This window comes from Misgurnus anguillicaudatus, chromosome 2 (assembly GCF_027580225.2).
Source record: "Misgurnus anguillicaudatus chromosome 2, ASM2758022v2, whole genome shotgun sequence".
Taxonomy (NCBI): Eukaryota; Metazoa; Chordata; class Actinopteri; order Cypriniformes; family Cobitidae; genus Misgurnus; species Misgurnus anguillicaudatus.
In genome coordinates, this window is record NC_073338.2 from 26,738,566 (window position 1) to 26,763,540 (window position 24,975).

Here is a 24,975-nt window from a genome sequence, read left to right on the forward strand (position 1 = left end):
TTAGACCAGTGTTCTTCAACCCTGGTCCTGGAGGACCCCCTTCCAGAATGTTTTAGATGTCTCCTTAATCAACACACCTGTTTTAACTTACCAGCTTGTTAGGGAGACATTCTGGAAGGAGGCTGATGAGTTGGTTCAGGTGTTTTAAATAAGGAGACATCTAAAACTTTCTGGAAGGGGGTCCTCCAGGACCAGGGTTGAAGAACACTGGATTAGACCATTAGCATCGTGCTGATAAATGACCAAAGAGTTCCGATATTTTATTAATTATATTACACAGCGCCTGAAAATAGTCCCCTGCTATTAAAAGTTACCAAAGGGACTATTTTCGGGTGCTGCGTAATATCATTGCGCCTGCTGCAGCCATGGTATGGTAGCAAAGTCCTTTATTACACCAGAATGAGAGTATAGTTCCTAGCCATATCAGCTTGGAAAATTGCAACTTTTAATTTTCTATCGGTCTTAGTACACGATGAAACTACAGAAGAGTCAAGTTTTAAATAGGAAAAATATCCAAACTTTTTGGTCATTTTTATGTGCGATGCTAATGGTCTAATCAGATTCAATAGATTATGCTAAGCTATGCTAAAAGTGGTACCACCAGACCCGGAGATCGGCTGAATGGATTCCAAAACGGTAAAAATCAAATGTTTAACTCTAGGGGGGCTGGAAAATGAGCCTATTTTCAAAAAACAGTGGAGTGTCCCTTTAAAGACAGTTTATATTTAGTTTAGTTTATATTTAGACAGTTTATATTTAGTTATAAATCAGTAAAATCAAAATCTGCCTTTTATATCGTAAGAGAGGTGAAACAGAGGAACCTTGTGCTTTATAAATACAAGCTGACATCATAATGAAGCTTCCAAAAGATGAGTCACACAAAACACCTCAAAAATGACATTTTCATTTTTTTATATCACAACATTATAACAAAAACTATAAAAACCTGCTGAACTTGTGACATCATCTGTCTGTTTTTCTCAATCTATAAAACACTGACTGGATTTCTCTTTCTGTTGATTATAAATTTCAAGGTTTCACTGTGCAGACACAAATTTATATAAATTTGATCCAGTGCTTTGTCTGCTTTTTTTAAAGGGAACTACACCAAGAGGGTGTGGTGACTGTATTTTCCCATAAGGAGATATAATCCAAAGAATAAAATGCTGAGATGTTTCCTGGGTCAGTCTTACTTCACTCCTTAAGAATGTCCCGTGAGACTGAGGCCAGATTGTTCGGTTGTTTTACCATCATCGCAGTACGTGTGACTTATGTAGGCTACAGTATGTATCCGAGCACTGGCTACACTGAAGTGGACCATGCAGAGTCTTACACAAAGCCGTCTTGATTTATAGGTTAAGAGCACGGCTGACTTTTCACATCGACTGAGAGATTCTCTTTTCATCTGACTGAAACAAACTTTATTTTAAAGTGAATACAATTGAGGGTTACAGGCTGTGTTATTGCTACAATGTTGCAGTTCAGTCAATGGCATTCGAAAAGGTCCCTTGTCAGAAATATTACATTAACCTACTTGTAAAACAAAGGAAAAATAGATGATTACTCAGTTTGAGCGTCCACGCAGGTGTTTGGTATGGTGCCTTTGGGGCTCAGTGGTGCAGTGGTAAAAGTGTAATACTGTAGCTCTGCCTTCTGCAGGTATTACATTTGTAAAACTCCAGTAAAACAAAATGCAGCATGTTTATGAGGTAAATTAGGCAAGGAAAACAAACGAGCACCATCTGTCAACAATCACATGGGTTTAGTTTTAGCTACCTGCTCATATTCATTACCTGTTTTTTGCGAGTCCAGCTCTGGCACAGCACACCTCTCACATTTCAGAGAAATTCTTACCGCTACCTGTGGAATAAGGAGGACAACACTGAATCAGTTGCATGGGTGTTGTTAAAATGTAAGCCAACAATGACATTTTCACTACAGAAAAAAGCTTTTTGTTTAAATGAAAGACAGATATGCTGTACACCCTTTATGTAGGACAATAACTGAACCGTAAAACTAAGACTTTGTGAAGTTTTTTCCTTGAAGATGACTAATTCAAACCACAATGCAGTGCTATATGACACCATGAAGCACCAGAATATGAACCATTTCGTTCCATGTAAGTCTTACTCTTACAGTAAATGACTCACTGGCACCTGTGTGCAATGTAACCACTGAACTAGTGCTTTTTTTTTTCAAAAAATACTGAGGTCCAGTTTCTTCCATCATGGAAAACTGCATAGACCATTAACATTATAGTGCTTTCCCATTTCCCATTTATTCTGTAATATAAATTTTTTCACAACCATTTCCATCATTTTCCATTAATAATCTTCATTTTATTAAAGGTCTTCAATTACCACAGCACTGAGGGACTCTGGGTAGACGCACTTAATAAAAAAAATGCCTACGAAGTAATCAGTGGTTTTTTGAAGCCACATTTAAATTGTTACTTAGGCCTTACCAAAATTATTATGTATCAATGTAAGTTTCAATTCACATTACCCAAAGGGATAGTGAGGCCACAGCTCGTACCATGACACGAAAAAGAAAAGATCATGATTGAGTAGGTGCAAGACTTCTGTGGTCCATGCTATATTTTTCTTGGCCGGGGCTGAAATCCTAGAGCTTTGAAGGATTATTTTTCTTGGCCTTTGGACCTGGCTAGGGTATATAACTGTCATAGGACTGACCAAACCTATGTCCACTTCTAAACTTTTAGTTAATTAAAAGTCGTTTAGCATTCTGATGAACCTTACAAAACATGTCATTGGCCACCTCCCATTACTGCAACACATTCATTTTATTTATAAATTTAAAGGAAAACACCACTGTTTTTCAATATTTTACGATGTTCTTACCTCAACTTAGACAAATTAATACATCCCAATCTTATTTCAATGCGTGCACTTTTAATCTTTGTACAGCGCGTTGTGAATGTGTTAGCATTTAACCTAGCCCCATTCATTCCTATGGCTCCAAACTAAAGTTTTATTTTGTGCCACCATACTTACTCGTGTAACTACTCATGTAAAAATCTTTAAATAGGAAGTGTCTGGTGGCTTTTAACCTCTTGAAAAGCACCCCCACTCTGGCCCAAACAATGAAAAGACCTATGTTCACTAAAAGGGTTGTTTTTACTTAAAGGAATAGTCTACCCTTTTGCCATATTAAACTATGTTATTACCTCAACTTAGACAAATTAATACATATCTATCTTTTTTCAATGTGTGCACTGTACAGCGCGTCATGAATGTGTTAGCTGTCAGGGTTTTAGTTCTGTTTAGTTTGTTTCAATTCATGTTCATCATTGCTTCTTGTGTTTGTTACCTTTAATTAGTCTCACCTGTGTTTGTTAATCGTTGTCATTAGTTACAGCTGCTTGTCATTAACACTCACCCTTTATAGTTTGCCCTCATGTGCCTGTCCATTGTCTGATCTCGTCTGTATGTACCCTTGTCATCGTGTTTTGCTGTCCATCGTGATTAAAGTCCTGTAAGTTTTATATTCCTGCGTGTTTGTCATCTTTTAGTTAAGAGAACTGTGACATTAGCATTTAGCCTAGCCCTATTCATTCCTATGGTACCAAACAGGGAAGCCACCAAACACTTCCATGTTTTCCCTATTTAAAGACTGTTACATGAGGAGTTATACCAGTAAGTATGGTGCCACAAAATAAAACTTTTTTTTTGGTACCATAGGAATGAATAGGGCTAGGCTAAATGCTAACACATTCACAACGCGCTGTACAGTGCATGCATTGAAAAAAGATAGGTATGTATTAATTCGTCTAGGTTGAGGTAATAACATAGTTTAATATGGCAAAAGGGTAGACTATTCCTTTAACCATTTAAATTATAAGCATAACTATGGTATCATTAGAAAGTTAAAAATTTAAAAAGTTAAAGAGACTGAAGTACATTGTAATAAATCTTTTAATACTAAAAATCTTAATGGTTAATGTGTGTGTAAACCTAGAAATGCAATGATGCCAAAGCCACAAGTCTAAAGAAGTTATGTTTCACGTTTGAGGTCAATAGACCCCTTCAAGGTTTGTAAACATTGAATGACTATCGGGTGCGCGCGCAGCACGGGGTCGAACTGTTCATACCATTTAGGCTTTATAATTTAATCTAACAGTGCTGAAAATGATGACTTACCTCAAATGAAGTGAGCACTACAAACACAAGCCTCTTTGATCTTTGCATTGTCCCAGTCTGCACGTTAATTGCTTGCAGACGCAGATGTTGTATTTTTTTGTTTTTGAGATTCTGCATGAATCGCGAAAACTTAACGGAAGACCTGGTGCGATTTTCACAGCCCACGACGTAAGTATGCATTTTTGACGATACCAAATAATACGCAACTCAATCTGCTGTAATGACTTTTCTGACCCCGACATGCGCAGTGGGAACAGCCTGTGACGTGAACCGTGAAGGGGTCTATAGGATCAAAAATGCATACACGCTCGTTCTTATTATTATTATCCTTTTATTAGCATATAAAATGCAGTTTCCACACCAGGAAATAAAACGTCACACAAAGATTGTTGGATTCGTTATCTAATTCATTATCTAATTTTCACATATTGTTGTGATTATTTAAATTAAATATTTTGCAAGGTTTACCTAGCAGTTAATATTAATACACAAACACACACATTTTAAAGTAATCTGATACGGTCTCGTTTATACAGGCATCGCAGCTTCCCCTTGTGTTTTTAGAGAGATGTGCAATCATTTCAGTGATCTGAAATCATCGTGATGAGGTCAAGCAATCACAATGAGACGTTTATTTAATCATTGTGGCAGCCCTAGATTATACGCATTTGTGGACAAAAATGGTCATTGGATGCATTCTATTAGACGGTTTTCATGAGTTATTCACACATCTGAAACAGACTGGATTCGACTCGCTGTCGTTATATCAACTCAAAGGTAAGAAGTCCTGTTTATATTTTGCATGTTGTCATCTGGACTTCTGTCACAAAATACTACATTTATGATGCTAGAGCATCTCTATCTCAAAACAGAGACCATATACTGATGCTAAACCCGTAGACCTTTTAAACGATTTATAGTAATGTTAATATTATTAATGTTTGTAGACAGTGGGCTATATAGATATTGTAAGCAGCGTTAAAAAAAAACTGACGTCATGCCGCCCCCGAGCTAGTGCGCGTAGAGAGGTTAAATTCATCCCTGTTTGTGCAAAGATTAAAAGTGCATGCATTGAAAATAGATAGGTGTATTAATTCGTCTAAGTTAAGAATATAGTAAAATAATGAAAAACTGTGGTGTTTTCCTTTAATGCTTTTTACAGTAACGGTGGAGGTAAAAAACATCATTGCTTTTTTTAGGGTCAAATATATTACCTGGACAGGTTCCTGACATGTTTTGGGAGACTGACCCAAATACTTACCATAAGTACTGTAGGATATATACCTATGAGCCTATTTGGGCAGCTACTGAACTTATAACCCCAAAGATGATGTTGGGCTATTTAAAGTCAGTATTTTTAGAAACCTTCAGATGAGCTCAGTGTTGACCTGACCTCGAGGTAAACATGCAAATATAACTCTGTCCCGTTTTAACATGCAGCGTGATAGGACCTAGTTTGGCAGATGCTAATGATATAACATCTTATCAAAACAACAGTCAAAAACAAACACTGTAACAGGTTGCTTTTTTCTAACAAGTTTGACTTTTACCATTGATCACACACACGTTATCTTAAGTTTGAGATTCAGTCAGGCCTTTACACATTACCCGTCACATCCCTAAATTAACAAAAGGATAATAAGGCCAATCCCTTTAACAACAAGCTCCTACAGGAACGTTTTAATATGTTTGTAAAGGAGGGATACAAACAGTTACAATTTTTAGCCATACAGTAGGTGATCCACCCAGGGAGGAACCGGATGTTAATAACAAACTCTGCATGTTTACATTTCTGAAGTGAAGACAAGTGAAATAAGACCATTGAATGGAGGTATTCCAGCATCAGACAGAAAAACAAAATTCCAGACATATCATTCTCTTAGGATATGTAATGCAACTACTCCATTGTTTTGATATTTTAAATCTTTGTTTGTTGATAAACTTAGTTCACAAACAATAAAAAATAAACTATTATCATTAAAGGTGCCAAAGAATGCATAGAAACGATGTGTTAAATTATAGAAGGTATGCAGCTTTATTAAGTGCAAAAATTATCCAGAGATGATTATCTATTTACAACCCTAGGATTTGCCCCCAAAATGAAATGGTCTATTATTACCTTATTTGAAAGGGTCATGAATAATAACGTTAAGCTGTGCTCTGATTGGCTGTTTCTCAGAGCAGCTCATTCAGTAGATCTGTGCGTGTGTGTAAACAGACCTTATGTTTGAGCCTGTATCAGACAAAGATACAGAATTTGAGGAATAATCAACAGTTTGGAGATCGTTAATGAACGCTTCTGAGTGGTACGTTTGTGGAAAACATACAGTAATTGTAACATCAATAAGAGAACTTCAGCCTAAATGCTGGCATATAGCATTAACTAGCATATAGCGCTAACTCAGCAGTCACAACTTTTTTTAGCATTGTAACAACATTTTAATTACTTTAATGTGTAATTTAAAGGGGTAATAAGTAGGATTTACCTCCATCTAGTGGTGAAATTGTATTTTGCATTCAAACGAACAGTGCTCTCTAGCGCCTCGCCTTTCCAAATGCGTGTTGCAACCACGGTAGCCATTATGTAATCACTGATCTCCTTGTCCGTTGCAGCTGGTTCACATGTTCCGAATGAAAACGCTTGTGGAAACGCGTTGGTAGGCTAGTGCTTTTTGTCCCTCTCTGCTATTATAGTTTATCAATACGGCGGAACGACATGGAAGCCTCATTGGACTTACCCGCCCAATGTAAGTAAAGAGTAGAAATTCTAAGCTTACAAAGAAAAGTCAGATCATCGGCAAAAATCATTTGACACCAACGAGGACATATTCATGAATAAAGACATTGATTTTGATTAATAAAACACTTAAAACCCTACTTATTGTCCCTTTAATGTTGGGGTGTACATCGTGATTGTAACGCCACAGTCTGTGTTATGTTGAGATTGGCCTGTTTTTCAGTGGTGTTTTGTATGCACGAGGTTTACATTAGAAGCAAGGAAACAACAGTGTTTTGAGGCTCACGATATGTCATTACCATGTACAAAACTCATATTATTCATCTATGCCTAGATAAATACAGTTTTACATTCTACGGCACATATTCACGTTACTCTCTATAACCAGTTATGTACAAAAACAGAGTAGAGATTGACCGATAAATCTGTTTACCGATATTTTCCCCCATATTTAAGCATTTTCCCATTATGGAATATTGGCTTTGTAATATCGGATTGACCCATAAACGCCGCCATCTTTTGGCTGTTTTGAGAATTGCGCGCTGAACGCCATTTCGTCACAGCATCTCAGGAGAGGAGCTAAAAACAGCGTGCACAGCAAATATGATGGTGGAGTGACGCAACTTCATTAAAATGACTTTGAGTACACTTACTCAAATATTAATTAATTTAATTAATTTTTGGGATATTAATAAATTATTTATTACCTCTGCGAGCTATGGCAGTTTGATATAGTTAATGCGTGAGTAAATGCATAGGTAAACAGCGCTTTGTCAACAGCAATTTCATAAACTACAACAGCAAAACATTAATTATCCTGACATAAAATACCAGTTAAGAAATTCAATGACACATAAGCTGTTTTGTTTTTTGTTACTTTCCTGACAATGTATTATTCCAGTGATATTATTCATTAAATTAATATTATCCAGCGATCCATTATTCTTCATTCTTTCAGACGCCTCTATTTATTACCCTGTATACAAAGAGGGAGTGACTGTTATAATTGTTTGTTCAGTTCAGTGTTGTAGTAATTGTGTCAAAAACAGAAGTATAACAGTAAATAAAAATTGGTTGAGCATATCAGTTACCGCGTAAGCATCCAGATATTTGGTATCGGTCTAAAAAAAATAAGTATCGGTCGATCACTAAGACAGAGCAATATTTTAAAAGAGTTAGAGTGTTCATATTTTTAACCTATGATTGATGGACTATAATCTGAAATAATAATAAAAAAATTATTCTAACAAAAAATAAAACACTTCTGCTTAAAAAATGTTCATTGTTGTTTTTGGGACAGTTTTGAACGATACGAAAAGCAGAGCGAACACATATCTCATCTTGTCCAATAGCCATTAACGCCCCTTATGTCTTTAACAAAGGGTTCCCAAGCAGAATGTTCAGATGGAAACCTCCTATCTTTGATCATCTCTGCAACCCAACATACTGTACTGTACCTACTTGACTCCCAATTGATGCCCATAGAGGTGTTTACCTCTCAATCTCTTTTATTCAGCTCCAAGTAACACTTCACTAAGACCACACCTGTGCTAGTGTGCAACATCTGTGCAATCAAACTTCCCCTAATCTTAGCTGCAGAATAAGCCTCTCGAAAAATCCCTCCCTAGTCTGCCAAAACAAGACCTTCAGGGAGAGAGCGAATAGAAGGAGGGGGTTTGGGAGCACGCTACCTTCCATACTGTCTGCTCATTTTGCCCATCCAGCTGCAAGCACGTTTGTAGCCATGGAAACTACTTAAATGCAGCCTGAAGGAAGTGTGTCATTGTGTTCAGTAATGCACCAGAATAAATAGGGTGAAAAAGAATACCAGCAGCTAAATACAAATCAAGTTTAGCCACACGTAGCTCAAAGGTCACTAGAATAATGCACATGGACGTATTTTTGCACATGCAATCAGTTATGAAGTTAACATTGTCTAATACAGTATTATCCTATCATTTACACCCTAGCATTGAAATTACAGTTAAGTAGACATGTTGCAACCTTCACAAATGTTCCAGTCTACTCTGTTTCTTACTAAGAACCACACCTATAATCAGGGCGTTTTCCAGAAAACAAGAATTAAGATCTTTCCAAAAAACACTATGCTTGGGCTCAAAGTTTATTCCCTGCAGAGAAATAAATGTCAGTTGTCTGGCCAGTCATTGCAGTAATAGGTACTGAGAAATGGTAATGATCTATTGACGTTTATGCTGGAGACACACCTACCTAACAACTTTTCCAGCTCCCCTAGAGTTAAACATTTGATTCTTACCGTTTTGGAATCAATTCAGCTGATCTCCGGGTCTGGTGCTAGCACTTTTAGCATAGCTTGCAGTGTTTCCCATACATAGGCTTTACTTGGGCGGTGCGCCCAGGTTAATTGCGACCCGCCCAGGTAAAAAAAAATCACTTTACGAATTTCCATATTTTCTGAACTCGACTGGATGACCCGTGTTTTGGAGAGAGCGAGAGAGAGAGAGCGCGCGAGCGAGAGAGAGAGAGAGAGAGAGAGAGAGAGAGAGAGAGCGCGCGCGAGAGAGATCGAAAGGTGGGGGCCTGGTGACCGCGTGAAGATGATGCACGCATCATAAACTCATCATCCAGCGCGGCAAACTGGATGAACTGCAGCACATACTGAGGTAACTGAGCAGCCAGGGAACTACACTGCGACCAAAATGTTCGCATATGCTTATGTGCATATGTGTTTATAGCATCCAAGTTGGCTTCATTTTGCGTGCAAGCACGTTGTGTCTCTCCCGTTGAGTGTCCGTTCACATGCTCTCTGTTTCTCAATGAATTGGGTGTGACGCGAAGCAACCTCAGTGTAACATTGTATCCTTTCATGTTTCTGAACTTGAGCAGAGTTTTACCATTAGAGGTCTTTCTTTACTGAGGACGCGGGACCCGTACGGTTCCGGGTTTATATTTTAAATGGTCAGCCGGGTCGGTCCTAGTTCATTACTTCGGGTCCCAAGTCTGATTAATATTGTGTGTAAAACCCGAGTCGATCGGAGAACGGCCGCTAGCGCAAAGCTCGAGTGCTGTTTCAGCGTGCCTCCGGTTTCTTTGGCGATAACAGCTTGCTCTTGTCACGACCACGCGCCGCTTCATTTTTTCTTTATCCCATTTTTTTATAATCTTACAATTAATAGACCATATCTTTACTAAAATCTAAACAGTTTGCTCAGAGATTGTAGCAAAAAGCAGTGCTAATACTGAATGATCAAAGCTCTAGCTGACTCAGGATAAAAAAAACACAAAGCTGTAATGTAAAGTCTGTCATCGGGACAGCAAGTAGACTTTTAAATCTGAAATAATGAGTGGATTAAGCTTTTTTAATCGGCAAAAGAGAAATAGAAAGCAGAAGCAGTAAAAGTGCCTAACTAATAGAAATTATTAAAATTATAGCATCAGTCACATTTATAATCTATAGACCTGCACTGTCTATTAATATACTGTACATAGTATTGTATATAATTGAGTTTGATAAAAGGGGTCATCAAATTGCTTCATATATCAGTGCAAAAACATAAAGTGTTTTCGTGGTGCTTTAACAAACAGTGTCAGCTTTGTTTATGGCAAAGAAAGTTTGGGGTGGTTAGATTAATGAACTATAATGTGAAACTAATATTAATGTTTAATAAATCAAAGTATTGTGTTGTGTCACACATTATTAGTTCTTTGTCACATGTATAGTAGACATTTTTTTGTCGGTGGATATAATGATTGCCCTTTTCACGAGCTACCACCACAAGTAAATTTCAGATCTGTGGGAAACACTGGCTTAGTATAATCCATTGAATCTGATTAGACCATTTAGCATCACGCTCAAAAATAACCAAAGAGTTTCGATATTTCTCCTATTTAAAACTTGACTCTTCTGTAGTTACATCGTGTACTAAGAAGATCGACAGAAAATTAAAGCTAAATGGTCTAATCAGATTCAATGGATTGTGCTAAGCTATGCTAAAAGTGGTGGAAAATTAGCATATTTTCAAAAAAAAGTGGGGTGTCCCTTTAACACACTTAAAGAGTGTTTCTTGCATAAATCTTTGATTTTAAACAAAAACTGAACACAACTAGAAAAGACTAGGCATGATCAGTCCTTATCATCAAATTACATTCATGATATGTGCGAAAATCATTAGGTGCGTCATCAGAATTAGTGTTGTATTTAGAATTTTTAATAAGAAATACAATGTTGACTTTGCAGAAGGAAATGCATCAGTATGCAGCAGCAGTCCTCTGTGAATTACTAATCCCTGATGGCTTGTATAAATAATGTTTTCTGAAAATGTCAAGGGAAAATGATAAAACAGTAAATTGCTTTTCCATATAAAGCTTGATCACAAAATGACCATGAGGCCTAATGCATCGCAGAAAATTGTCCAGAATATAATCTTTGGGTTTCAGAATCCTATACAGTACGTATTACCTATCTGTCTTTATCTGTCTAGGTCTTGGATGGTATGCATACTCTTTGTACATGCATTAAAATTATGCGCATCAGCCTGCAAGACTTTAAGGACAACAGGCACGCTGAATATCTTGACGCCCACAGACCACCTCAGCGTGGCCTTAGATAGCCAACATCCACTTTTTATTCAGCAGGACAATCACAATCAATGAACCACAACACACCACAACCCATCATGGTATCAGACCGCGAGTGTCTGAGGGAGACAGCATTCAGTATCTATGGTCTGCATTTATGGAACGTGCCAAAGCGTTTTAAAGCTTGTTTTCTGTCTTCTCTCTTTTCCCTAGACACATATCTGATTTACGATCTCTGCTTCCTCTGTTTCCCCACTGAGCAACGGAGCTGATAGGGTGGAGAACGAGGGAACGAATGCATGGTGAGCACTTTCCCACCAAAGTGATGGGGTGGGGCTAACCATTACGACCCCCTGTCTGATGCACAGTTGCTGGAGGACTCTAAACAACAACAGTGTACACAGATCTTTACCATTTTCTGCTAAACGCTGACCAACTAAGCTGTTTAGAGATGGGCTAGAGATTGATGAAAATTTGGTTTGGTCAAACCAAAAAAATCAAAGATGATAAAACAGATTTATATTCTTGAGAAGGCACTAAACAAAACCCCTGCATGTGCTAAACAGTTCAAGATCCACCGGCCATTGTGCTCTACTGTGGTAATGACGTTTAGAAAGAAAATAAACAGGGAAGTGGGGCGGCAACTCTATTACTATTCCACATGCTTGCATTTCACATAATGGACACACCCCTTTGCTGGTCTTTAAAAAGGACCATTTATTGGCTCAATATCATTGCACATGTTCATCACCCACAGTAAAGTTCAAAATGCCAATTTATCTCAACATCTTAACCACAATAACATCATGCCACATTCATCATGCTACGAAAATTCCCACTGTTAGAGGCAACGCCTGCTATAAAACATTTAACACAGTCTTATAAATAAAACTCTGCAAGGTTCTCTGTCATTCAAGTGCAGCAATAAGAGCGACGTGCAACTAAAGCCACACAATAGCTTTCTTCTCTTTTTTTCTCTCTATTTTGCCCTCTTTCCTTTCTAAGTTTCCTGTGGAACTCTTGGAAGCGCTCCTGGCACTGGAGGAATGTCTTTGCCTCCACGGCTGGGTGGAGAACACAAAAGACAGCAGTGTTGCAGCGAAGGACACCGATTGGGCAGCACATTGGACATTTACTCATCACACTGCATTCCACATGCTACGCGACTGTGCAGTGACACCAGTGCAGCCCCGCAGAAACAAATCCCGCTGTGAACATGAGGGATCTCAGGCATTGGGCTCTGCTCCAGAAATGTGCATAATGCTGCCTTTATGAGAAAGACTTCCAGTTAGGAAACCCTTAAAGAGCCCCCAACTACTTGCTTGGTACTGCTTTGTTTTAGAACAAAACCTGTCTGATCATTAAGATTACTGCGGAGGTAATCGAAAGGATTAAAGAAATCTGAGTTTTAAAAGATAGTTTTGCAATCTGCATAAAGCGCAAAGTTAGTGGCATGGCCTTTAGGAGATGACCACCCACGACACACAGCATAGGAACATCTTGATTGCAGTTATTTAATCAGGAGCCATAAGGGATAATTCAGCTTAGGAACTGCACTGAAAAACTTAAATTATGATGTGCACAACCACTAGGGACAAAATAAGACATGTGCCATTTATGTCATCATGTTCAGCACCAAAAAATTCAGGTTTAGATTATTTTTAAAAAAATATATCTTTCCAAGTGATGGAAGATCAGCCTTTCATTTGCTTAGTAAACCAATAATCAATTTCCGGATAGCATATAATTAAACTACAGACTCTCACCAGTCATCCAATTTTATTTTTGCTATTCACCAACTCAGATTATGTCTATTACACACTTCACTGATGCCAGTCTACGCAATGTACATTCAGGAAAGCACTTACCTGCTCACTAGTTGCACTTAAACCCGCACCACAAGCTATTACATATCACGTTCCTCACACATCTTGCATTAACTCAAAGAGATCATCTGAATCTCAAATCACTGCGCTCCACTTATAAATGTTCACTGGGTTAGAACAGATAAGCAGTTACTATGGCAATCCTGGAGTTTTAAATAAGTTGGAGGGAGCAGTTTTCAGATATGTCTTCACCTGCCATGCAATCGGAGTACTTGAACAGATAAATGCTGTTTGTTGCTAGCATTCTTGCTTTTGGATGCCTTAAGGATATTGGTAAGCTGTGTTACTGGGCAAAGCTCTAAAAAATAAATAAAGATGTATTGTTGGCAACAATAGCATGTCATTCTGTTTTTAAAAAGAATCAGATTTCAGTCATTAAAATGAAGATTCTGCAGTGGAAAGCATTTGTATAGAGATTGCAGCAGGGCATAATACATCATATGATAAACAAGATAAACGATTATCATGCATGAATCAAAAGCATAAATCAAACTTGCTCAGAATACAGGCAATTTCTAACATGGCTTGCCATGCATCATCTTTATTACATCCGTTTATGTGGGAAAAAATATACCACAAACAGTGAAATCACTAACATTCACTTTCTTAAAGGGATAGTTTACCCAAAAATGAAAATAATGACATTAATGACTCACCCTCATGTCGTTCCAAACTCTAAGACCTCCGTTCATTTTCGGAACATAGTTTAAGATGTTTTATATTTAGTCCGAGAGCTTGTTGACCCTTCATTGAAAATCTACGTACGGTATACTGTCCATGTCCAGAAAGGTAATAGTGACTTCAGTGGTTCTCAAACTTTTTCCGTGTGCGGCCCCCCCTTGTGTGCGGTGCATTCCTTCGTGGACCCCCAAAGAAACTTTATGACAAAAACTGTTCTAAAATTGTACATGTTAATTAAACAAAACATGTTTAGTTATACAAAGCAGTGCTGTTGATTAGTAGCCTTATTTTTTTTTTAGGTTTAATTACACATTTTTTATGATAAATGAATGTATTTTATAAAATGTCATAAAACTGGGGCTCCCCTGGCACCATCTCGCGAACCCCCTGAGGGCCCCGGACCCCAGTTTGAGAACCACTGAATGTGTTGAAGCATCGAAAATACATTTTGGTCCAAAAATAATAAAATTAAGACTTTATTCAGCATTGTCTTCTCTTCCGCGTCTGTTGTGAAGTGCATGTGCGAGACTAAAGTCACATGACTGCAGTGACTCGGATTATGTTTTTTTTCTAAACTTAAAGCGTGCGTCTCCCTCAGACTGTAAACAAAGCCCGGGCGCACAAAATAAAAAAAAATAAAAAAAACAGCTGGGGCGCACCAGATAACACGTCAGCCGTGTCCCTGCAGTCATGTGACTTATGTATTTTTAATGCTTCAACACACTCCAACTGACCCACCGATGCCACATGGACTACCTTGATGATGTTTTTTTCTGGACATGGACAGTATATCCTACGTAGATTTTCAATGAAGGGTCAACAAGCTCTCGGACCAAACACAAAACATCTCAAACTGTGCTCCGAAGATGAACGGAGGTCTTACGAGTTTGGAACGACATGAGGGTGAGTCATTAATGAAATTATTTTCATTTTTGGGTGAACTATCCCTTTAAGATTTACTGTCCTGAATTTATGGTATAGTGTGACCCCTACTATATTCACTATAGTTGCTGCATCACACCACTGCTTGTTTGCACAAAGCTAAACGTTTTTTTAAAGTCCTCATTACACAGGCAACAGTCGCCATCACTCAAGTCACCGGAAACTCACTGAAAATGAATTACTTCTGGTCACTTCGTTACTGTGAGATAATGTCTCAGTGAACGAGGTTTAGGCGTTTCAGCAAGCTGCCCAATATGAGTTATGAGAGGGAGTTACTACATCCTGTAAAAGCAGCTGAGGAATGTCTATATGCTAAAAAAATTTAAGCGAGTACATTCTAAACAAAAAGGACTGTAAATAATTAATAGATCAGATCACATTGTTGTAACACCACTTGAGAATTGGCTAATCCCATGACAAGAGTAAATTAAAAGTAAAATATTTTTTTTGCTTTCCATGGTTACTATCATGGGGTACTTCATATGGGCTTACCAAGAAGTGTGTTTATAATGATTCATTGACAATCAGCCTGAACTGTGTATTTTTCCACCCCAAGCAGGCATTTCACCCTCCCTTGCTAAGGCTGAAATGATGGAAAAACTCCAATTTAAACACGCTGCCCTCTGACCAACCACGACACAAGCTTAACAAGCATTTTCCTCTTTTCTAAATGGCGCCACATTCAAGTCTATAAAGAACTATGGCAAAAGAACCTTGACCCACAGAAACACAGAGGAAACGCAACTCCCTCAACACAACAGAATGTATTCCCAAATGCTCTCCTGCCATGCTCCACCTTGATTTCACATTACAAATAGCCAAATATCTTAGAATGCAATAGTGTTGGAGATTTGCTAAGATTTGTTGTTATGGTTTCCAAATGATTTTGATCGTAACTCCACTATTCCACTTGGCATCACCAGGGAGCTGTCACATCATATTCTGCAAGCCTCAGATCTCCAATAGGAGCGAGTTTGTGCCACGCACACACACAAGTCGTGAGCCGTAGTTTATTCAGACACGAAGGTTTTGTCTGTGCTGTATGGAAATAACCACGAAAGGTGCGAGGGCCTCACACAGCCTGAATGTTTTTGCATCTAAATTGAACTATATTCAGATTCAGATGCTTTCTTGGGAATCCTCCCCCCATAGTGATGCCGTGGTTTGCAGAAAAAATCTCTAATGGTGTGAGAAACATTGTGGAATGGAAATACCTGGCTTACGAATGGATAGAGACGAGCGAGAATGAATATACAGTAATGAATGCTCGAATGATGGAGTCTTGATGGGGAGATCATGATCCTTTGCCACTTGACTGAGGGTTTTCTTAGTGATGTACTTAGGCTGAGATGGCTGTTTGTAGAGATATAAACCTCTCTTAGGTGATCTATTTCAGTCAACATAGACAGCATGCATACAAGGGGATTATCATGGAACTGTAAATGCATTTAATTTAAACATTCTGTGCTTACCAAGCCATTTTGCTTTATAAACACAAGCTGTGTTGTAATCCTAACCTGTCATTACAGATGTTATGCTCAGAATGGAATGAGGTACATGATGATGTCTGGAAAAAATAACGAATGAGAAAACACATTTCATCTCTAAACTCAGCCAAATATTGAATTTCTTTGGTGAAGCAGCTATAATTTGGGCCAACACTATAATAATTGTTTTAGATCAAAACTAGACTTACTAACAACATTCATTCATTTCTGTCTCAGCTCCCTGTATTTTTACTATTCTCTTTATACGTTATGAGCAAACAGGCTACGGCCTCACTATAAAGTTAAGTTTGAGGGGTTCATGGGATGGTCAGGGCTGTCTTTTTTTGAAGATCTTGTCCAGGTGTGGCCTCCATGAAAGCTACTTGAGTCCAGCTGTCCTTTCCTATCCTACACATGGTGGGACAGCCATTCAAATTTAAAGCACGCAACAGTATAGCACAGCTATCGTTCACTGACAGATTACTTCCGAAATATATTGTGAATGAAACTGTTAGAACCCTTGATAGATCCAGCTTGGTTTATATTGATCTAACAGTGCTGACCTTCCTCTATTCAAATCGTGTCTAATCTGGCCCCTTGAAGAGTAGTAAATGCAAGTAGTAAACCCAGAAATAGACTGTCTGGCCCAACAAATGGTTCCAAAAATTACGAGGTTTGCTCTGCTTAACTAAAACAAGTACAAGAGGAAGTAGATTGACTGTGCAAGCAACTTAATTGTATGCCTCTAAAATTGCTATGTGCAATTCGTTGCGAGTGTGTGTAACGTGAGCTGCATAGAGAACTGCATAAAGATCCATTTTAAAGCTTTACTATGTCTTTAAATGTGCGATTTATCAAATCACATGGCATGTTCCTTATACTGAATTTGCTATACAATAATCATTGCTGATTGTCTCTCTATATATGATATCTGTCTTTATACAAGCAGCCGTGCTCGTCTGAGAACAGACTTTACAGCAGGGCCACACACATGTACTGTAGGAGGTCCCCAAAAAAATCTCATCGTAAGGGTCAATGGTTCATTTCTGTCCTCCACACACAGTTTAACGAGCTCCAGTCAATAGTGAACTGGGATACAGCGGGAAGAGTAGCAAACCACGGCTGACCAAAGTCTTGCCAACGCGCTCCACTGTGGCTTGCTGGCAGCCAACCAAGCCTGTGCAGTCTCGGAGCATCTGAATGTGTGCGGAGTAATCGAAACAGGTGCCAAATGATTTCACTCCAGGGATGCACATTTAGGAAGCATATTTTTTACATATTAATGCCACTGAATGGGTGTTATGGAGGGGACTGTTGGAGACACCAATCTGTGATTGACCCAAAACAATCAATTTCGGCACTTAGAAAGTGATTAATGCAAGTGATCCCATAGCTGTGACCTGGGTGCTATTTTGGGTTAATTAGAGAGGAAATGATTGTGAGACTGGCCAGCCGTCTCAATATCTGTCAAGTTATCAGGCTAGTGACAAAGAACAGAGCACAGCTCAAGGTTGCACTCAAGCAGGACAGGCATGCATTTAGTACAGGCGGGATGCCCAATTACACCCACAGCGGAGAGACCCCACTGAGATATTTATAAAGACAGCATGACAGAGATCCGATCTTTCCAAGATGCACAGGACGCAAGCACTGTGCCAGTTCCTATCCAAGGAAGAGTTAAACTGCACCTCAGTCAAGCTAAACATCTAATTGAGATGCCTGAAAGCTTGAATTGCAGCAAAAACAAACACTTGCAAGCCAAAAGCTATAAGCAAGCTAGTTGTAAGCAAAGAAAATCGTTTCAGGGTTAAATTAATGTAATCAATTTTGTTTTACACACTCATGCCTCGTGGCGTTAAGGATATAGCAGCACATACTCATTCATTCTGATAACTTAATCGTCCATTTGTCAAGTGAAAGTGACAGAGATGACATAAATAGTAAAAAGTAGTTACGATACGTAGTTCATAAAGTAGCCTATCGGTTGAATGTAAACAATAGGCTGCATACTAAAGTCCTTAGTTTACAAATACATACAGCGACTGCGCGCGTGCAAGAGTTTGATACTGTGTAACAGTCAATGCGGTAAATCACCGTACAACTCAAAACACAGCCCAATTTCACCTGAGAAACAACGAAATTGCATTTTACCCGAACCTTCACTAAACCATTTGAGCTCGACTCCTTCTCTTTAAGCCAGGAAGACGTTTCATTTGACACACACGCGCGCGTAACTTCTACAGTAGGCTACTTAAATATAAAAGGTAAGTATCGTAACAAACGGCTCGATATGTCGACAGGCACGTACCGTCTCGCTCCAGGTTTAAGGCTTGTCATCTGGGATTTCAGGACAGTCCGAATATCCAAAGCGATAGTTTGACGTCTAACGTGTCAACATAAGGTTTCGTGGAGTAACAACGTTACGCCTCGCGGCTGAGACTGCGCGCTGTCAGCAGCCAGTGCGAGTGAACGGAGCAAGAGCGCTCGCGGACAGGACACTTCCTCACTTACACACACACACGCGCACACAGTGGGGCGGGAATTTATAAACACTTATTGCCCTCGAGATAGATAGATAGATAGATAGATAGATAGATAGATAGATAGATAGATAGATAGATAGATAGATAGATAGATAGATAGATAGATAGATAGATAGATAGATAGATAGATAGATAGATAGATAGATGTAACATGCTGGGTTGCTTTAATATAGGCTACACCAATGTGTAGCATTTTTAGATTGTGACTCACCAAACATTCTGCATAGAGGACGTACATTTTAGGATCCCGGTACTTCTTCACAGACTCTTGAACTGCTTTCCACTGATGCTTTGATGTTGTGTGAATTCAGTCCAAAGGATCTAAGCTACATTTAACTTTTTACTGATCAAAAGAAGAATAAGCCAGGCGCAGAGAGAGACACGCTTATGCAACCACCCAGTCATGGTTATTTTTGTTCCCTTTGGCTGTCTTTTCTTGTTTCTCCAGACAGACAACAAAGTCTGCGCAGTTAAACAGGCACCTGACAAGGTGCGCGGATCCATTTAAAGCTAATGGGGCTGTTAGTCGTCAAATTCTGCTTATCCTTCAAGCTTCAGTTACCAGAGAATACATTTGTAGGAGTGGAGAACACAGCCATGCCCTTGTCTGTCAGCACCTTAGTCAGCACCAGGTCCACACTAACCTCAGCTACCTCCAAATAAGAGCTTTTGTATTTTATAGCTGCTCTGCAACATTTCAGCTCTACAGCTTCACGTCAAAACATCCCAAAAATGGTCAAAACACACAAAAAGGTAGTTTATGAGGCCAAGGCTTTCTATAGGGTAGTAAATAACTACTGTCAGGTTCACCTGTAATCCATAATACAGAGGTGGTCAAACATTTAAAGTGTAATTTGAGGAAAAGGACTAAAAGGGATAGAGAGTATAGCTTATTGGAAACATGCAGAATTTATCAACTCTGTATTTTCTGCAAGTCATAATGGCACATAGTCATTTTGGTTTGTTAAAGGACTAAAGCAGGGTTTATTCGGTAACCAACAATAAATAACTGTTGAATGTCTTTTATTATTCATTCTGTTAAACAACGTCTCTCTCCCAGATAGACCATAGTCCTGTTTTTAACATGAATTTTCTCCCTTACTTATGTGATTAATACATTTTTAAATATCCTGATATGTTTGGGTGTTTTAAACAACTGTGTAAACTAACTTTCAAAACGTGTCCTCCCTTTCTTGAACTCCAACCAAAAAATACATTAGGTGGTATTTAATCAAGTATTTGGCAACATTTTGCTTGTTCTTTGTTAGTCCTTTAAAATAAATATTTATAAAGAATATTAAGGCCGTCAATGCAAATGCATTATTGCAACTTTTAGCCCTATGCTTTAACATTCAGTTTATATTAGGAAAATCTAGTATGAAATGACGTATAGAAATACATTTAGGTTGTATGGATAAACTGGATATACTGATCTACCCAACTTATACTTGGCGTCAGGCCCACCATAAACCTTAAAGGATTAGTCAATTTTCTTAAAAAATCCAGATAATTTACTTACCACCATGTCATCCAAAATGTTGATGTCTTTCTTTGTTCAGTCGAGAAGAAATTATGTTTTTTGAGGAAAACATTCCAGGCGAAACGATTGTCATTTTTGAGAAGAAAAATAAAAAATATGCACTTTTAAACCACAACTTCTCGTCTATCTCCGGTCCTGTGACGTGCCAGCGCGACCTAACGCAATATTTCATCACTTCAAGAGGTAACGGATGACGAATGCGAAACTCCGCCCCAGTGGACCAAAGAGGACCGTTCCAACGTTGTTGTATGTGGAATGATACAAATTAATGTCTTTGTGTCAGTTTATTGTTTAAAATGGTCTGCAAATGTGCATTTCATATATGTAACACGTGACCTTTCCACGGCATTACGCAATTACGTGAGGTCGCGCTGGCGCTTTCTTTTTTAAGAAAATAGACTAATCCTTTAAAGAGGAAACATACCTCTCATATTTAGTTTAGTTGTTAATCAGTAAAGGCTTTTCAAACACATATTCTTAAGCTTTTACTGTTGACCCAATCTTAAACATTGGGTTATTACCCTGCTTGCTTTGCCTGAATTTAATCAGATACATTTAAAGTTTTTGTGAAACGTATCATACTACTAAATAGAAGTGCCCTTGAAAAAACAATAGAAAGTTTAAAGGCTGAGCTCACTGGAAAAGATTCCTCTCAGTATGAAAGCAGAGCCACAAGGTCGGCCCCTCACCCAAAATCAACATTTGTAGGGGACAGGAGATTCCTGCAGCCTTTTGGTTCGAGATTTGTAGGCACACGACACTAATAGAAGATACAATTTGCTGCAATTACAACAATATGGGAAAACAATTATTAAAGACAAATTACTCACAAAACAGATGTTTTGACAAAAAAATCTCTCATCATTTATTTACTATCATGTTGTTACAAACATAAATTTCCTGTTTCTGTTCATGAACCAAACCGTTCATGAGCCCCATTCACTTCCATAGTATTATATTTTCCTACTATGGAAGTGAATGGGGCTCATGGTCTGTTGAGTTACAAACAAAATTTCTTCATTCGCGTTTATCAGAACAGTGAAATTGATACAAGAAAGTGAAAAATTATGACAGAATTGTAAATTTTGGGTAAACTATCCCTTTAACTTTAATTTTATGTTTTCTGTTGCTTTAATGTGTCACCACAGTCCAATATATTATTCATCCACAGCAGTTCTGTCAATAGGTACAATATTAAAAGACTTTCGCACAGACTGGAAAACACCATCTCTGTGATTTGTCCTCTAAACAAACATATGCCAACTCTCCTATCGATTGGATATGTATGGTGCTGTTCCCCTCACTATATTACTTTCCCCTTTAGTCATATCTCGGTATCTTCAACCTGCAGCTGGGATGGAACGTAAACAAGAGGAGGGGAATATCAAAACTGGCTGGGCCACAGAGAGAAGCAAAAGCACCATCAGGATTCAATTAAATCCCAGAGGGTTGATGGGAAAGAGAGTGGAGAAAGACAGACAAGTCAGCTGCTCAGAAGAGGAAATAATGAACTCCTTAAATGTCAAGAATCTGGTGTGCTGCAGTTTTGCATTGTTGTCAAAGAGAAATGGTCAAAGTCAAGCTACTGGGCTGCTATTGCCCACTGGCAACCAAACACAGCAGCCATTGTACTGTCATGTCAAGGGTCAGTGCTGAACCATGAAGGCCTCCACATCAGATAACTGGACCTCAGCCACGAAAGATGACCCCAGTGATCTGCCTCAAAGCTGTATGAGTGAAACGTGCTGGGATCCACACAGATTTCGGAGTCTTGGAGCTGGCTAATGAACGTGATGTTTCTTCTCATGGCTGTTTAATGATGAACACAGATTTATAGATACACTCTCACTCTGACGGTCCTGTAATGGTGTAAACTAAAAGTCCATGCCTCAGAAAAACACGTTCCTTGCTATTAAGTGTAAATAATGAATGAAAAACAACCATGGAAGATAAGGAGTGCTAGTGCAGGGAAATTGCAAGACAGAAATGAGTCAAAATAAAAACATTGCATGTTTAAACTAGGTTTAAAGCATGCTATAATTAGCGTTTACTGCGAAGAGTTGCCAAACTGTTTGTAACCAGGACACGTCACACTAGAATCATTCTTGTGCCATGCAACAGTGAATACTATAACTGCAGTCAACATCCTTGCTCTGCAGATGACTCAGTGGTTGTCTCTACCCAGTGATATAGACATGAAGTAATGTGCTTTGAGCTGTTTTTGTTGCACTCGGGTTTGAATTTTAATTAGTATTTAACATCTATAACACATTTTCAGAACAGAACACCCTCTTCTCACCTCTCACAATAAAGTTCATTTTAATAAATCAAGCAAATGAGCAAAGAAAGTTATTCCTGGAATTAGCATCTGAATTGATCAGTGGATGAATAAAAAACTTTACAATAAGGTTTCACTTGTTAACATTAGTTACCGTATTTTCTGGACTATAAGTCACACTTTTTTTCATAGTTTGGTTGGTCCTGCGACTTATAGCCAGGTGCGACTTATATGTCAAAATTAATTCATACTGACTAACATGAACCAAAGGAAACATTACTGTCTACAGCCATGAGAGGGTGCTATATGTTGCTCCTGTAGCCTACCCCTGAAAAAAAAACTGTTAACTGAAACATTAACTTAGATTAATGTTAATTAAGACAACGGAGAAAGACTTAACAAACAAAATGGCCCCCAAAAGAATAATAATTTTCAAAATAATCCAGTGCGACTTATATATGTTTTTTTCCTCTTCATGATGCATGTTTTGACTGATGCGACTTATAGTCCGGAAAATACGGTAACTAACGCAAACTACAGTATTAATCTTTGTTTTGTTTATTTCATGTTTTGTTTACATTTTGTTTTTATTGAAAGCTGTATCTGGTAGCATGAAAGTCCACAATAAACTAGCACAAACAATCCTGGGTTGTTTTCAACCCAGCAATGGGTCATAAAGGGACAAACTCAACCCATTGGGTTGTAATTTAACATGCTGGGTTATTCAAACTAAAATGCTGGGTTGTTGGGCAGTGGCGGCCGGTGACTTCTTATTTTCGAGGGCGCTCGATGGGAAGTTCGTCACAACATGTATGTAGCCCGTCATGTGTGTGGTTCGTATTTTCAAAATATGTGTTCTGCGCGTCGAGTGATCTTATGTGCATCAAGTGTATTTTCAAAATAAGTGCTGTTGCAGACGCGTCTAAAGGGTTTATAATAAAAAAAGCTCGCGTTTGCCAGATACTTGCATAATCTCATGTGTAATCAGAGTTTACTGTTAAGGGAGTGTCTTGTGTGTATTTTGTGAACGCGAGCGTCTCTTTTATCATAAACGGTTTTGACGCAGCAGGCACTTATTTTGACAAAACACGTGATGCACATGGTTTACATGATGTAACAAACACATATTTTGAAAACACGAGCAACACACATGACACTCCAAACACATATTTTGAATTTGCGGCCCTTGGAAGAGCAGTCACGAGCCAACACTGTTGTTGGGTCAAATATAAACTTTTTCTGGGTTATTTTAAACCACAGCTGGATTTAGACTCAATGCTGGGTTGAAAATAAAGTGAATTGTATTGGCACTAACTAACATTAAGAAAGATTAATACATACTGTAAAATACTAATTTACAAAAAAATCAGCCGTACTAAGGGGTTTTGGACTGTAGTTTCTGGACTCAGCTGCCATCCTGCAGACAACTAAAGCAAACACTTAATAAGTTATTGCACGTCTAGTAGAGTTTAGTCTTCATATATTGTTAGCATAATATTAACTAATGTTTACTAAAAGAACATTGTTACACTCTAAAAAATGCTGGATGTTTTCAAAAATGGACAAACCCAACCTGGTGGGTTGAAATTTCACCTATGCTGGGTTGATTTAACCCATTGTTGGGTCAAGTAAAATTGGCTGGACTCAACCTTTTATGACCCTATGTTGGGTTGAAAATAACCATGCATCTTTGTATAAAGTCTTATTTAAATATTGTAGTAATAGTAACAATGCACATCAATTTGTTACGCATTTCGAATACATACAGTAAATTCTCACTCCATTTGTTTTGAAATTTGCTGACTGCTCAAGTTTAAAACACACTGATAAAAGTTTATGACGATTCATTAAGGGTCTGTGGTATGCCCTATTCTGTCTGGGCCAAGAATAACAGTGACTGGGTCCTACTAGACGTGCAATAACTTGTTGGGTGTTTGCTTTGGTTGTCTGCAGGGTGGCGGCTGAGTCCAGAAACTGCAGTCCAATTAAAAGCGTCCTAATCCAAAGCCTTTGTGGGCTTGAAAGCCACATTGAGTCCCAGTAGGAAAAAGTCAGACGCACACAGTTTTCCTTATGAAAATAGATGTTGAGTGAAGCACCACTATTTGAATTTCAGAGGCTCCCTTCTGCATTACCACAGAGTGGCTTCGAATAACATTAATTA

At 38.4% G+C, this 24,975-nt stretch overlaps 1 protein-coding gene and 1 long non-coding RNA gene across 3 annotated transcripts in view; one reads left to right on the forward strand and one right to left on the reverse strand.

Moving 5' to 3' along the window:
* Window positions 1-18,952, reverse strand: part of ppp2r3a (protein phosphatase 2, regulatory subunit B'', alpha) — a 94,711-nt gene extending 75,759 nt beyond the window's left edge. Inside the window, exons 1-2 of one of the 2 annotated variants that reach the window (XM_073875619.1) lie at window positions 18,759-18,952; window positions 1,794-1,860 (exon numbers count right to left, since the gene is read on the reverse strand). The gene's annotated coding sequence lies outside the window, so the exon portion shown is untranslated. The remainder of the gene's footprint in view (window positions 1-1,793; window positions 1,861-18,758) is intronic. The other variant, XM_073875623.1, reaches the window with a different exon arrangement.
* Window positions 11,668-13,069, forward strand: LOC129442241 (uncharacterized). The gene is made up of 2 exons (XR_008643814.2): window positions 11,668-11,756; window positions 12,460-13,069. It is a non-coding gene; the product is annotated as an uncharacterized lncRNA (long non-coding RNA).
* Window positions 18,953-24,975: the final 6,023 nt, after the last annotated feature.